This window comes from Muntiacus reevesi, chromosome 14 (genome assembly GCF_963930625.1).
Source record: "Muntiacus reevesi chromosome 14, mMunRee1.1, whole genome shotgun sequence".
Lineage (NCBI taxonomy): Eukaryota > Metazoa > Chordata > Mammalia > Artiodactyla > Cervidae > Muntiacus > Muntiacus reevesi.
In genome coordinates, this window is record NC_089262.1 from 55,657,626 (window position 1) to 55,670,329 (window position 12,704).

General features: G+C 40.6%; 1 protein-coding gene across 4 annotated transcripts in view; it reads left to right on the forward strand.

Moving 5' to 3' along the window:
- The window catches only part of MAST4 (microtubule associated serine/threonine kinase family member 4), a 605,067-nt gene that overhangs the window by 296,586 nt on the left and 295,777 nt on the right, over positions 1-12,704 (forward strand). The gene's annotated exons all lie outside the window — the stretch shown is intronic.

Genomic DNA, 12,704 nt, shown 5'->3' on the forward strand with positions numbered 1-12,704 from the left:
CTTCCTGTAATTGCAGGGTAGGGTAAGGCTCAAATGAAATGCTGCAGGAAAATATGTGTAGCACAGAGTCTGGAGCCCACTTGATTGCTTGTACCACAGCTTCAGCCCCACAGCACTAGCTTTCATAGTGTGATGGAGGGGAAGGTATTAAGCACGAAACAGGGGATCCTACCTTCCTCTATGTTCCATCTTAGGGTTCCCTATTCCAGCATTCTTTCAACTGATGTTATTTGAAATAACACATTGGACAAATTAACTTCAAAAAAGATCCAGTATCTCTTTAACAAATAGAACCTATTACTAAGTAAAATATATCCTTTATAAGGCAGTTGTTTATTTTATTCTGTGACCTCTTTACAGTAAATTTCAATACCATTAAAGGCTTAAGACACATTATTGATTATTTGAATATGTGTGTCATTAATCTTCCGTTGCTCTCATACATTTTATATGTACATTTTAAGTGTCGTCTTTTGCATTTAGATGGAGAAGAGTGGTTCAGAAGAAAGCAGACTTGTGGGTATTAGCTTCATATAGCACTTCAAGAGCTCCCTTGAGCTGATTTGCCTGTAAATTTCTACACTAAAATGGGCTTTCAGAATAGTGACTGTTAGATAAACTACAGAGTGTCTTTAGTAAATAAAAATGATTAATCTCAGCTGAATAAATTCACTATCACTGGCCAAATAGTGTCATCCAATTCCGTTTCCTCGTTCTATAAAAAGCCTTTTGGTTTTTGTGTTAAAATTGTCTGTAATTTTAATGGAGCCTTTGAGTTATTATCTGATTTTTAAAAATTGGTTCATAAAAGGATATTGATTCTTTAAAGTAGGAGTGGTTGAAATGTTGTTTATGGGCAGGCAGTCTCCTTTGCTGGAACCTAGAACCCTCGGTCAAGAAAACTCATCTTAAATCTGTGTTAAAACACCCTTTTAAAAAAAGTCACAACTCTTAGAGACTGTCTCTGGATTGGACAGTAACGTTGGTTTGGAAATGCAGGGGGAACCAACAGGTAAAAGAGAAAAACTGTTAAGCACAGTCCTTCCTAGTTGCTTAATTTTTATTGCCCGCCGTTGATATTCATTTCTTTCCCAGGGTGTTTTCCTGGGTAATGAGAAGATTCTAAAATCAAATAAGGCTTTTGAACAGTGAAGATGTTTGCACTGTTCTCTTGAAGAATCCTATAGATTTATAGTGATCCTAAGAGGTGTCTCATATCCACTATATTAACTAGCCTTTTAGAAGCTTATGAACATTGTAGCTTTTATCGATTCCAGGGAATTGTATCCAACAATAAGCAATAAAAGTCGATGGTAACTTTCTTCCCATATAGGGGTGTGCAGATCAATATTTTGAACTTACTGTAATTTTCTGGTAATGGATGGAAGACCTGAAAAAATTGTGGAGCCTTGCAGGGCGCAGCTGTGCAGTGTTGCGTTTTTATCTAAGCTCACTGTAGGTCACAGGCTTTCCCAAGTAACCAGAAACATAGTTAAGTGGCAGGGCCGACGCATGTATTTATCACAAGCCTTCATCAGTCTCTTTGGAAGGAAAAAGGAGAATCACAAAACTTGTCCACAGTGACCTTAATTTTCTAGTCCTGAAGGACCTCTAAAGTGTACTGTCTTAAAGGCAATTCAAATGTTAAATATCCAATATTTGTATATGATCTCCTTCTGCTAAAGGAATTTTTTGTCCTGGTTAGTAACAGGGTGTGTGTTTTCACTGAAGCCTGCTTTGCCTGGAGTCTTCCAATCGTTTGCCAGAACTGTGCCCAGGGTCTACAGTCAGAGCGGAGGAGGGCGGCCTCCTGAGCGCTTGCTCCTTGTCTTACCCGCTTCTCACTCGCGCCCCAGGTGGCGCATCTGATGTGAGTGTCACACTTCAGCCACTAGTCGTGGCTGACGTCTGGGAGGCTGGTGTGTTCAGAACTGTGCTACGGGCTTCACGTGTGTTCTCAGGCTTCTCCACACCTAGGACATAGGTTATAATAGCCTCATTTTATAACTTAGAAGACTAAGTCTTAGAGATGTTAAAGAGACTTTTCAAGGATGTTTTCCAGCATTGACTTTTATTAGAACATAGATATATCTGAATCTCGATCCTGTTCATTTAATCACTATGAAGTATACAATGAGCTTAAATAAGAATTTCTGTTTAACACAAAGTTTGGTTGATCTAATATCCATTTTCTTGTTTTACTTCTTTTGTTGCAAAGGGCTGTGGCTCCTCTAATTTGATCAAAACAAATTTCTTTAATTTCAAAGATGGCACACTTTTGCTTGAAAGAGACAGTATTTTGTTGCTTAAGAAGAAAATGAGCACAGAAAATACCGTATGACTGTGGGCTGGAAGCTCCTAACCTTGAGGAAATAAACTCACCTCACTTAGTATATAGTAAGCACTCAATCAATTGGAGATGTCATTAATACGAGCTACTTCTAGGGTTTGATCCCTGCTACTCAGGAAACTTTGCAGAAATGTGGAAACTCAAGAGGCAGATTTCCCTTATATCATACTGCATTGGAAGGAGGTATGTATATAAATGGGAGATTCTCAAGCTTGATTTTTTGATATCAAGGGTGTAACATGTTAGGAAGCATCAAAACCCTAGTAATTGGCTGGAAAGGAAGCTTGTTTCATTTGCTCCTTTACTTGGGGTTAACCAATAATTTGACTTGTTACGCTTTTCTATTTTAAAAGGTCTGTGTTAAAAGTAATGCGTTTGCAAAGCTTTGCTTCAAATAAAACCAGAGTTTATAACAATGCTTTAAGTGTGAAATTTGCTTAGAAAGAGCTGCAAAGCTGTGTTGTAATACTCCTTCCTAAAAGTAATTGCCACTGTGTTATCAACTCTGAATGCGACTCAGTATAGCCTGCTTGGGTGGGGGGTGGCGGACGGGTGTGTCCCTAATACAAAAAGACCAAATCTTACTTGGCGATGAAAAGCAATTAAAACTGTTCTGGACTCAGACTGATGTGGATTCAAAGACAAGCTAAGCCATTTACCAGCTCTGTGACCTGTGTCACTACTTATTGGTCCGTGCCTTAGTTCTGCGAAATGAAAATAATAGTGAAAATTAAAGAAGATAATGTATATCGCCATGCAGTCAACATTAGGAACTGTGATTAGATGGATAAAGATGGGCTTAGTAAAGAAATACAATTCCCACCAATTGTGTACAAAATTTAAAGTGGAAAAGGGGGTTGTGATTAATGATATTTAACTTTCATGCAAGAAAAACTTAGGGGGACTTCCTTTGTAGTCCAGTGGTTAAAACTTTTCTTCCAATGCAGGGGGTGAGGATCCCATATGCCTCTTGGCCAAAAAGTCAAAGCATAATACAGTAGCTATATTGTAACAAATTCAATAAAGACTTAAAAATTGGTTCACATTAAAAAAAAAAAAAAAAAATTCTGAAGACCTGACCTTTGCTCTAATTTTACTTTGCAAATCTCTCTCACATTCTCTCCCATCAGGGACCCTCTGGTCTAAATAAAATGGCCTTGCATCCCCTTATCCACATTCAGATTTCATGATTTAACTTTTGAATGGCCCTCTTCTTTCACCTCTGGATGGTGCCCTGCCCTTTAGTGATTTAGTTGCCCAGACCTATCTGACTCTTTGAGGCCCCATGGACTGTAGCCCATCAGGCTTCTCTGTGCTTGGGATTTCCCAGGCAGGAATACTGGAGTGTGTTGTCATTTCCTACTCCAAGGTATCTTTTCTATCCACAGATCGAACCCACATCTCCTGCGTCTCCTACACTGAAGGTGGATTCTCTAACTCACTTAGCTCCTAAATTTTCTAAACCTTCCCAGAAGTTAAGCACTTCTTTTCAGCTCCCATAGGTCCTAGACACACATTTCTCTCTTGAATCTGCCCCTCCTCTCTTTCCCCACTGTCTCTTTCTTGGTCCTGACACTGAGCTTTGTTTCCTGGATAAATGAATAAGCCTCTGAGTTACTTTCCTGTGTAACTCATTTACCCCCTATTACCAGAACGATCCTTTTAGACATGTAAATTTAACCATCTTATTCTACTTAAAATGTTCTCTGAATTCCCCGTTGCCTATAGGACAAAGACAGACTCTCCTAAAATCCCATGGTTTTCCCTGTGCCTGCCTCCATACTCGTGTCCTGTTATTTTTTTCTTTCTACCTTCTGTTCTGGCCCTTCCAAGTTTACTGAGAGCTATATGCTGTTTCACTCCACCCTGCTTTGCTGCATCCATTCGCTCTTCTGGAATGCCCCTTTCCTCGCCCACTCCTGAGGCTGCCTAGCCAACTCCCAGATGCCTCTGAAGAAAGGCCAGGCTTAAGTATTGCATCACTTGGGAATATTTGATTCGCAAGGAGCAGAAACAGCAAGTTAAACTGGTTTAAACAATGAAGGGACTTGATTGGCTCCCATAACTGAGAAATTCAGGTAGAGGCAAGACTGGATCCATTAATTCAAAGAAATCACCCAAGACCCAGTTTCTACCTGTCTTTCTTCTGTCACCCTCTACCCTGCAGCTGCTGTTAGAGTCTTGGGATTAACACTCCTCCTTTCTTACTAGCTCTCTTGGAAAAGGGAAGGAGTTCTTTCCCAGGAGCCTAGAGCACACATTATTTGGCATCTTATTTTCCCAGATTGAATCAGATGCTATCTTTGAACCAATTACTTTAGCCCAAATGCTGAACTTTGCCATCAGTTTAACCTAACCTGAGCTAAGCCTGGCAGTCGAGAATAGTGTCAGTTCCACCAGATTTTGTTTTTATTAATGATGGGAAACATTATTGGGCAAAAAACCATCTTGAATCTCCTTAAAGAAAACTGCATATTTTGAAAAAAAAAAAACAACAAAACTCTGTTCCAGGCTTTTCCACACTTTATTCTAAAGCAAGCCAAGTCCTTTAACCCCCACACTTGCCTCATCAGCCTTTACTAAAAAGTGTTCAATGGATAAAAGAAAAACCACAAAATATTTTGCTTGCTTTAATCCCCATATGTGTCCCTTGTTTTCACCTTTGGCAGAAGATTTTGCCTTCTGTTTCTGAAATTACAGGACTCTAAGTCAATTGCTTCAGTTTTCCTTTGTTGTTTAAAAGGTATCTGTTCTTACCTATACTTTTTCTTACCTATACTTTTCTTCCTTTTAAAAGGAAAAACTGCCCTCTTTTTTAAAAAAACATTTTATTTATTTACTTTTTATTAAAGCCAACCCTCTCTGCTTATGTACTCATTCAAACCCCACCCCCACCCCCCGTTGCTCACATCACCACTTTGACATGCTTTCTGGTACTTTCCCCTTGGAATGTAGGAGAAAACTGTGGCTGAATAATGCAGGTTCAGATTTTGCGTCCACCATCTCCTGGCTTTGCAGTCCTGGGCAATCACTCATCTCTGGACACTTCCTGGGAAGGCTGGAGTGTTGCATCAAGCAGCCAAGTGAATTTGTTAGGAAATTTGTAGACTCCATTTTTTATAGTATCTTACAAAACCCAAAGAGCCAGACACCCATATTGTGACTGAGGAACTTGTATATGGAAAGGTGTAGGAGGTGAAAGCCAAGTCTTGAGGACCATGTTGATTTCAGTTCAAGGCAGAAAAAGCTAACTCAGAAGGGAAGGCGGTAGCTACTTGTGTTTTGTCAGAGAGAGTGAGCATGTGGTTGTGATCAAGTAAAATTTACACGAAAACCAAGCAAGCATTTTAGTGTGCCTTTTATGGTTTATTTTGTTGAACTTTACTGCCACAAATAAATATGTTAAAGTGCACTATGGTTATAGATATAGAAATAGAATGAAGTAAAAAAAAAAAAAAAAAACACCTGCAAGAAAGGGAAATCCTTGAAGATTCTCCACCCAACTCCCATTCTCACTGAGAGAGAGATTCCAGTGGTATTTTACAGGTTGGATGGTTTAAAAGTCCAGACATCTCTATTTCTACCTGCTGCTTTTCCAGCTTTATTCTACAGTTTGTTTGCAGAGAGCTGTGTACTTTATGGGCAATTCACTGGATTTTTCAAGGGTGGTTTGAACGTGAGCCACTTCTGAGTATAACTCAGTTTCAGAACCAAGCCTTTCATGTAAGATCTGGTTCTGTGGTGTGGTGTGTATTCTTCTGTCCCCTGCTTCTGCCTTCACAGGTAATTCTCAGAAATGGACGTCAGAAAAATGGGCCTGAAAACCTTCCTTTAAAAGAGCCAATCCCTGGCTGAGCCTATACCCCTAGTTAAATTTACACCCCATTGAGTAGGAAAAGTTCCACTTGGGGCACCCTTCCTTGGCCTACTGTTCTTCCCACTTGGAAGGGAAACAACAATAAAACCCTCAAACTTCCCTACTATAATGACAGCTAGAAAAGTAGTTTTCCATTAAAAAAAAAAAATGCAGCTAATGTGCCCTTAAGGGTACTTAGAAGTGCCAACCTCATGAAACAACATATACAAACAACTCTTTCTCCATCTGCAGGGTGGTGTTCAGACATCGATATTTGTCAGAACTCCCTGGGTGACACTGACGGGTAGCCAGGCTGTATTCAGAACCACTGCTTGAGCTGAGTTATCTCATCCCCTTTTATTTTCTCTCCCCTGTTACCATTTACTCCTTCAAATTATACTGCATACTCTTGCACCTGGTGATATCTCTTTTGTCCTGTTTATGTGTGTTTCCCTAGAAGCTTTTGAATCTGTTTTGTTTTCTCCTTATGTGTCCCTGACAGTGCCTGATACACTGCCTTGCACATCTTGGCTCTTTAAACTCTCTCCCTAAATTAATGGTTTGTCTGTCAGTGCTGAGTAGTCGAAGTCACCCTTGATGACAGGGTTAGGCCACTGATGACTAATTAAGGGAATATGATATGGAGGAGTATGGGAACTTTTAAATCTAATGGTTTCTGGAAAATAGTGAGGAAGTGGTGCCTGCTGGCTATCAGGGTTCTATTTGTTTGCAGGATTTTGCTTTTCTGTTAGGGGTGGGGGGGAGGGTGGGTTACCGGATTCCAAATCCCCTTCCCTTTCTTTTGGAGGACCTCCTGGGGTGTGAAGCCTGGTGGAGCTGGCCCCACCTCCTACTGTGCTCGGGAAGGGAGCCGGTGTTTCCTCGTTCCTGCCCCTTGGGCAGTTAGGGCAGGGCTCCAGGTGTATCACGCTGATACCCACCAGGAATGGGACACTCATGGGGAGTGCCTGCCCCAGTGCTGAGGGGAAGGTGCTGGGACCTGTCGAATCCTTCCCAGAGGGAAGCTGAGCTGAGCTTTGAGCAGCGGAGGTGTCCTAAGGGGGCTGTTCCCCAGAGGTCGTCGTGTTCTCTGGGGGCTCATTTCCTGTTCCTGCCCATTTTCAGACCTTGTCTGCGAAGCCGTCTTGTGTGAGAGCTGGTATCTACCCAGTAGTGTTTTTGCTTGCTAGCTTCTTTCAGTTTGTGTGGTTTGAGGGTTTGCATAGGTTAACACATCATTTCACAGCATGTACCACTGTAGCAAACTTCTCCCCACTTGTAGATTTGAAGTGGCCCTGTATGGATACTTATATGTGTATGTGCCACTTCTTTTTCTGTCTGTCCTCTCTGCTTCTATCTCTTCTGGGCCATGGTTTTACATACCATCTTATACGTTAATCATTCAAAGTCTATTTCCAGCCCTGATCTCTTTCCTGAACCCCAGGTTCATTTGTCCAACCACCTGTTTGGAAGTTTCTCCTTGTTGTTCTCACAAACATCTTGAATGTGACATATCCAGACTGAAATATTCCTCCCTCAAACTCTACTTGATCAGGCCAAGAACTTTGACCCTTTCTGGCTTTCTCTTTCATCTTCCACAGGCCAGTTCTTTCATAACGTCTATAAAAACATATCTCAAACCTGACTCTGTCCATCTTCACTGATGGTCCAAGTGACAATCTTCTCTCATTTAGACTATTCTATAACTTAACCTTCTAAAGTACTGGATTAAATACGACCTTATAGTAAGCTTAGACTATTTTGGTATTTATTTATTCATACCTTCCATGCTCTTAGATGTCCCTAACTTCCAGAGACTGGTACCTCCTGGTAAATCAGCAGCAGCATTAGATTAGAAATAAAGTGCACAGTAAATGTAATGCACTTGAATCATCCAAAACCATCCCCCCTGACACCCAGTCCATGGAAAAATTATTTCCACAAAATCGGTTGCTGGTGCCAAAAAGGGTAGGGACCACTGCTCTGAAATACACACATACACACACAGAGGTTTTCTTTCTCTCTACTTCTCTCTCCTCCTTTTAGAGAACTTTAAAACAAATTTTGAAATTATTTGAGATTTGTAGAAAAGTTTCAAGATGGTTGAATTAACCATCTTGTTGATTAACCATATTGTTAATCTAGTTTCCACTAGTGTTAACATCTTATGTAACCTTAATGCACTTGTCAAAATTATGAAATTGACATTTATACATTACTATTAACTAAGCTACACACTTTATTTGACTATCACCAGGTTTTCCACTAGTGTTCTTTCTAATGAGTCAAAATCCAGTCTAGGATCCAACACTGCATTTAGTCATTGTTTCTCCTGCGTCTTCTCTGATCTGTGACAGTTTCCCAGTTGCTTATTTTTCACAACCCTGACAGTTTTGAAGGTGTCTATAGATGACCCTAAGTTTGGGTTTCCCTGGTGCTGTTTTTTTTTTCCCAGAATGAAACTGGAGCTCAGGATTTTGGGAGAGAATGCCACAGAGGTGAAGTCCTTCCCATCACATCATATCAGGGGCACATGATATCTATGCTCGTCGTTGGTGTCATTAACGTTGGTTGGTTCAGATGGTGTTTGCCAGGTTTCTCCACTGAGAAGTTGCTGCTTTTCCCTTTCCCTCCTTTCTGCTTGGAAGGGAATCACCAAGTCCAGGGCTTCCCAGGTAGTGGTAGTGGTGGTCAAAGGACCCACCTGCCAGTGCAGGAGATGTCAGAGACACTAATGCTAGTTTGATCCCTGGGTCAGGCAGATCCCCTGGAGGAGGGTATGGCAACCCACTCCAGTATTCTTGCCTGGAGAATCCCCATGGACAGAGGAGCCTGGCGGGCTACAGTCCATGGAATCCCAAAGAGTCAGACTCGACTGAGCGACTTAGCAGGCATGCACTAAGTGCAGCCCCTTTCCAGGGGAAGAGAATGAAGCCCCACCTCTTGAAGGAGGGGGTATCTTATTTGTAACACTATCTGTGGACATCTCCTTTCTTTTTTAAAATCATAGCAGGCCTATCAGTTAAAAAGAATAGTTCAAAGATTTCATGGCAGATATAACCATGTTCTTTTATTTGTGTATGAAGAGCTATTAAACACTTCAGAAATAGTATGTATTTTTAAAGTTGCCATTGTGGATATTGCATACATATTAAACATTGCAACTATTTCTCAGTTGTCTTTATGAATAAGACAAGTTGTTTTCTCTGTTTGAGGCCAAGGTTGACCGAAAGGAAAAGAATCACCTATTATGCTTTCTCTTTTTTCTGGACTCACAGAAATTCTCTTCATGAACCTTAGGAACCTGTGTGTCCTTAGTCTTATCAAGAGATCACAAAATGAACAACAAAGCACTTAAGCCAATTAACTTTTCTTCATCTTTATTTTTAGTGTATGTACACTGAAAATATTTTTGCCAGTTAAAATTTATAGAAAAGGAGGCAGAGAAGATCATAATATTAAGCAAATAATGATATAAAGTGATTCTAAAAAATATTAGAAGTCACTGAAAAATCAACATTGATGAAAATAATTTTAAAAATTTAATATTCGTAAGTATACTCATATGCATTTCTTTAACCTATGGTGATTAATAATCACACTTTGTAGTTCAGATGGATACTTCTTGCCCTCTTTTCTCTCTCTGCCCTCTTCCCTTCTCTGTTCTTATGCTAAATTTTTAACACAGGTTCCCCATATACTCAGCACAAGCTTTGGTTTATGGCTGGTACTAAAAGATAGCATAATGGTAAAGAATCTGCCTGCCACTGCAGGAGATACAGTTTCCATCCCTAGGTTTAGAGGATCCCCTGGAGTAGGAAATGGCTACTCACTCCAGTATTCATGCCTGAAAAATTCCATGGAGAGACGAGCCTGGTGGGCTACAGTCCACGGAGTCACCAAGAGTCAGAAATGACTGAGCACACACACACGTGCGTGGCCCTAATACCGTCCTTCTCCAGGCAAGAATACTGGAGTGGGTTGCCATTCCCTTCTCCAGGGGATCTTCCCAACCCAGGGATCAACCTGGGTCTCCTGCATTGCAGGCAGACTCTTTACTGTCTGAGCCACCGGGGAAGCCCAATACCGTATGTCTTACCTAATTATATAAGTGTGTTAGTGACCTTGTCCTGACACTAGGAGAATAAGATGAGGACACACACGCAGTATCACGGGGGTTGGAGCAGGAAGTGCCTATTGTTGCTCATTTGCATCCAACCAGTTCAGGTTCATCAGCTATGGTCCCGCGAGGCAGGGCCGCAGCCCCTCCTGACTCCATCTGCAGTATCTCAGGCTTCCTGGTATTTGCAGCTTTTCAGCCATTGTTCACAAGGTCTTGGCCACAGCACATTCATTTCTCTCACTTTATTACTGTCACATCTGATTCCAATTTGCTACCAAATTGAGTTTCCAGTTCCGCGCCTGACATTCAAGTCGTCAGGTGGATTAGCTCCTCAGCTTGGTCAGCGTGGACCCTGAGGGTCAGTGGACAGTGGCCTATTAAATGTCCCCTGCCCCTCTGCCTGCAACCTCGGCTGCCGTCCCGGGAGCGGCGGTGCGGGGCTTCCCACTGTGACCTTTCTTCTTGTTTACAACTCATAATTCTAGAGCTGTTGGAAAGACTTTCTGATTAAAAGCAGAGTTGGCTTTGTATCCCTTATCTTGCCATTTCAGCAGTTTTTTTTTTTTTTTTCTCAGAGCAAAGCAGCCAGCTTTCAGTTGGGTCATTTGGTGGAATATGATTGATTGAACTATTTGGGGATCATTTATTTGGCCCTTCCCCTCTTATCTTCTGAGTGATCTGTTTACCTACAGACTTGAAACAACATCTGACTTCTTTTCAGTTATTAATGGTAACACCTCAGGTACCCCTCCTTTTCTTTTAAAGCTGCTGTCAGATGAGCTTACTAAACAGAAGTATTTATTTGTTTAATTAAGCTCTAGGCCTTTTGCTGTAAGTAGGTCTCAGGGATTTCTTTCTCTTTATTTATGGAAGCATAGTTGCTTTGCCATCGTGTGTCGACTTTAGGTGTGCTGCACAGTGATTCAGTTATATGTATGTATTCCTTTTCAGATCAGTAATTTCTTTTTAAAAGAAACTCTCTGGTGAATGATGACTTCCAGGGAGTTCTTTTTTCTTTCTCTTTTTAACCTAAATACAAAACAGATTTCTCAGTGCTTGTCATAACCCAAGACACATGTATAGAAAATTATTCATTGGTTGTTCTATTTACATTTCAGTTTCCAAAGAAAACTGTCTTGGTCAGAGATGTTTCTCTCCTCATTAGAGGCTTTAGTAAATAAAGGTGCATTTATGTTTTGGAATCAGGGGGCTAAGTTCAGCAAGCACTGTAATTTCTTGGGGCTAATGAAGGATTAAAGAAAAACTCAAAGCAACAAAATGCATTCCACCGCTGAACCCTGCAGCGCTCGAAAAGAAAATGGTTAGCTATTGGGACAAGGGAGAAAATACTCTGTCCCTAAAAAGTTTTTTTTTTCTTGCAATTAATCATCTGATGATTATAACTCTATATCAAAATATATTTCCCTGTTAATAAGAGAGTAAAGTAATAACTTTGATTAAGTTCTGTTTAAGGCAGGATCCTCCTCTGGGCTGCTACTCTCAAGTCCTTTTTTTTTTTTTTTTTTTTGGTAAGCTGTGTTGAAGTAAATTGCATGGTTTAGAAGTAAGACGGGAGGCCACAGGCCATGACAAACATTTAAGGATCCAATAAAAACAGGGAGCAGGAAAGGTGAGTTTGAAGCTGAAGGGGAAGCACCTTTCAGAAAATGATGTTTAAACTCCAGGTGGGCAAAAAAATAAATGATAATTATGGGAATGGAGGCCCAAATTTAGGCAAACCTTTCAAATTTTGAGTTAAAATAGCCAGATGACTCATTGCTTCCTATTCTTTAGTTATCGTCGTCAGATAATCATTCTCGAATGCCCAGGCCTCTGAAAGCTCCATTAGTGGGTGGAAGTATTTCTGTATCCCTTTTTATTGGTTTGTTTGGCTTGTTTGCTGGGTTGTTGTTTTGTTTTCCCATAGACACCCCATAGAAATGTAGATAATGATCTTAATTTGAGATAAGTGTGAGAGCATCCTTTGAAACTATAAAGCAATCTGTTAATTGTTGTTGCTGTCTGGTTACCTTTTTAGAGGTTCACTAACCTACTTTAAAAAATACCCTAAATCATAAGTCACATTTGCTTTAAGAAATAACACCAGCAGGAAGCCTTTTGCTGTGTTTCTTTTTAAAATTATGATCTTCGGTAGACACAACGTTTTGCCTGAGTTTATTTCTGTTGGGGGCAAATAGTCTGATTTACCTCCCTTTTCATTTCACCTTTCACTTAATTATAATCCTGCAGAATTTCCCCTCCTCCTTCTGTTTCCTCTTTGGTTAAGTTCTTTGTTTTCTCAGATTTCTCTTACCCTCAATTATAGTGTCACATAGCTCAACTCAGTATTTGACTGTCATTGCTTTGGAAGGATT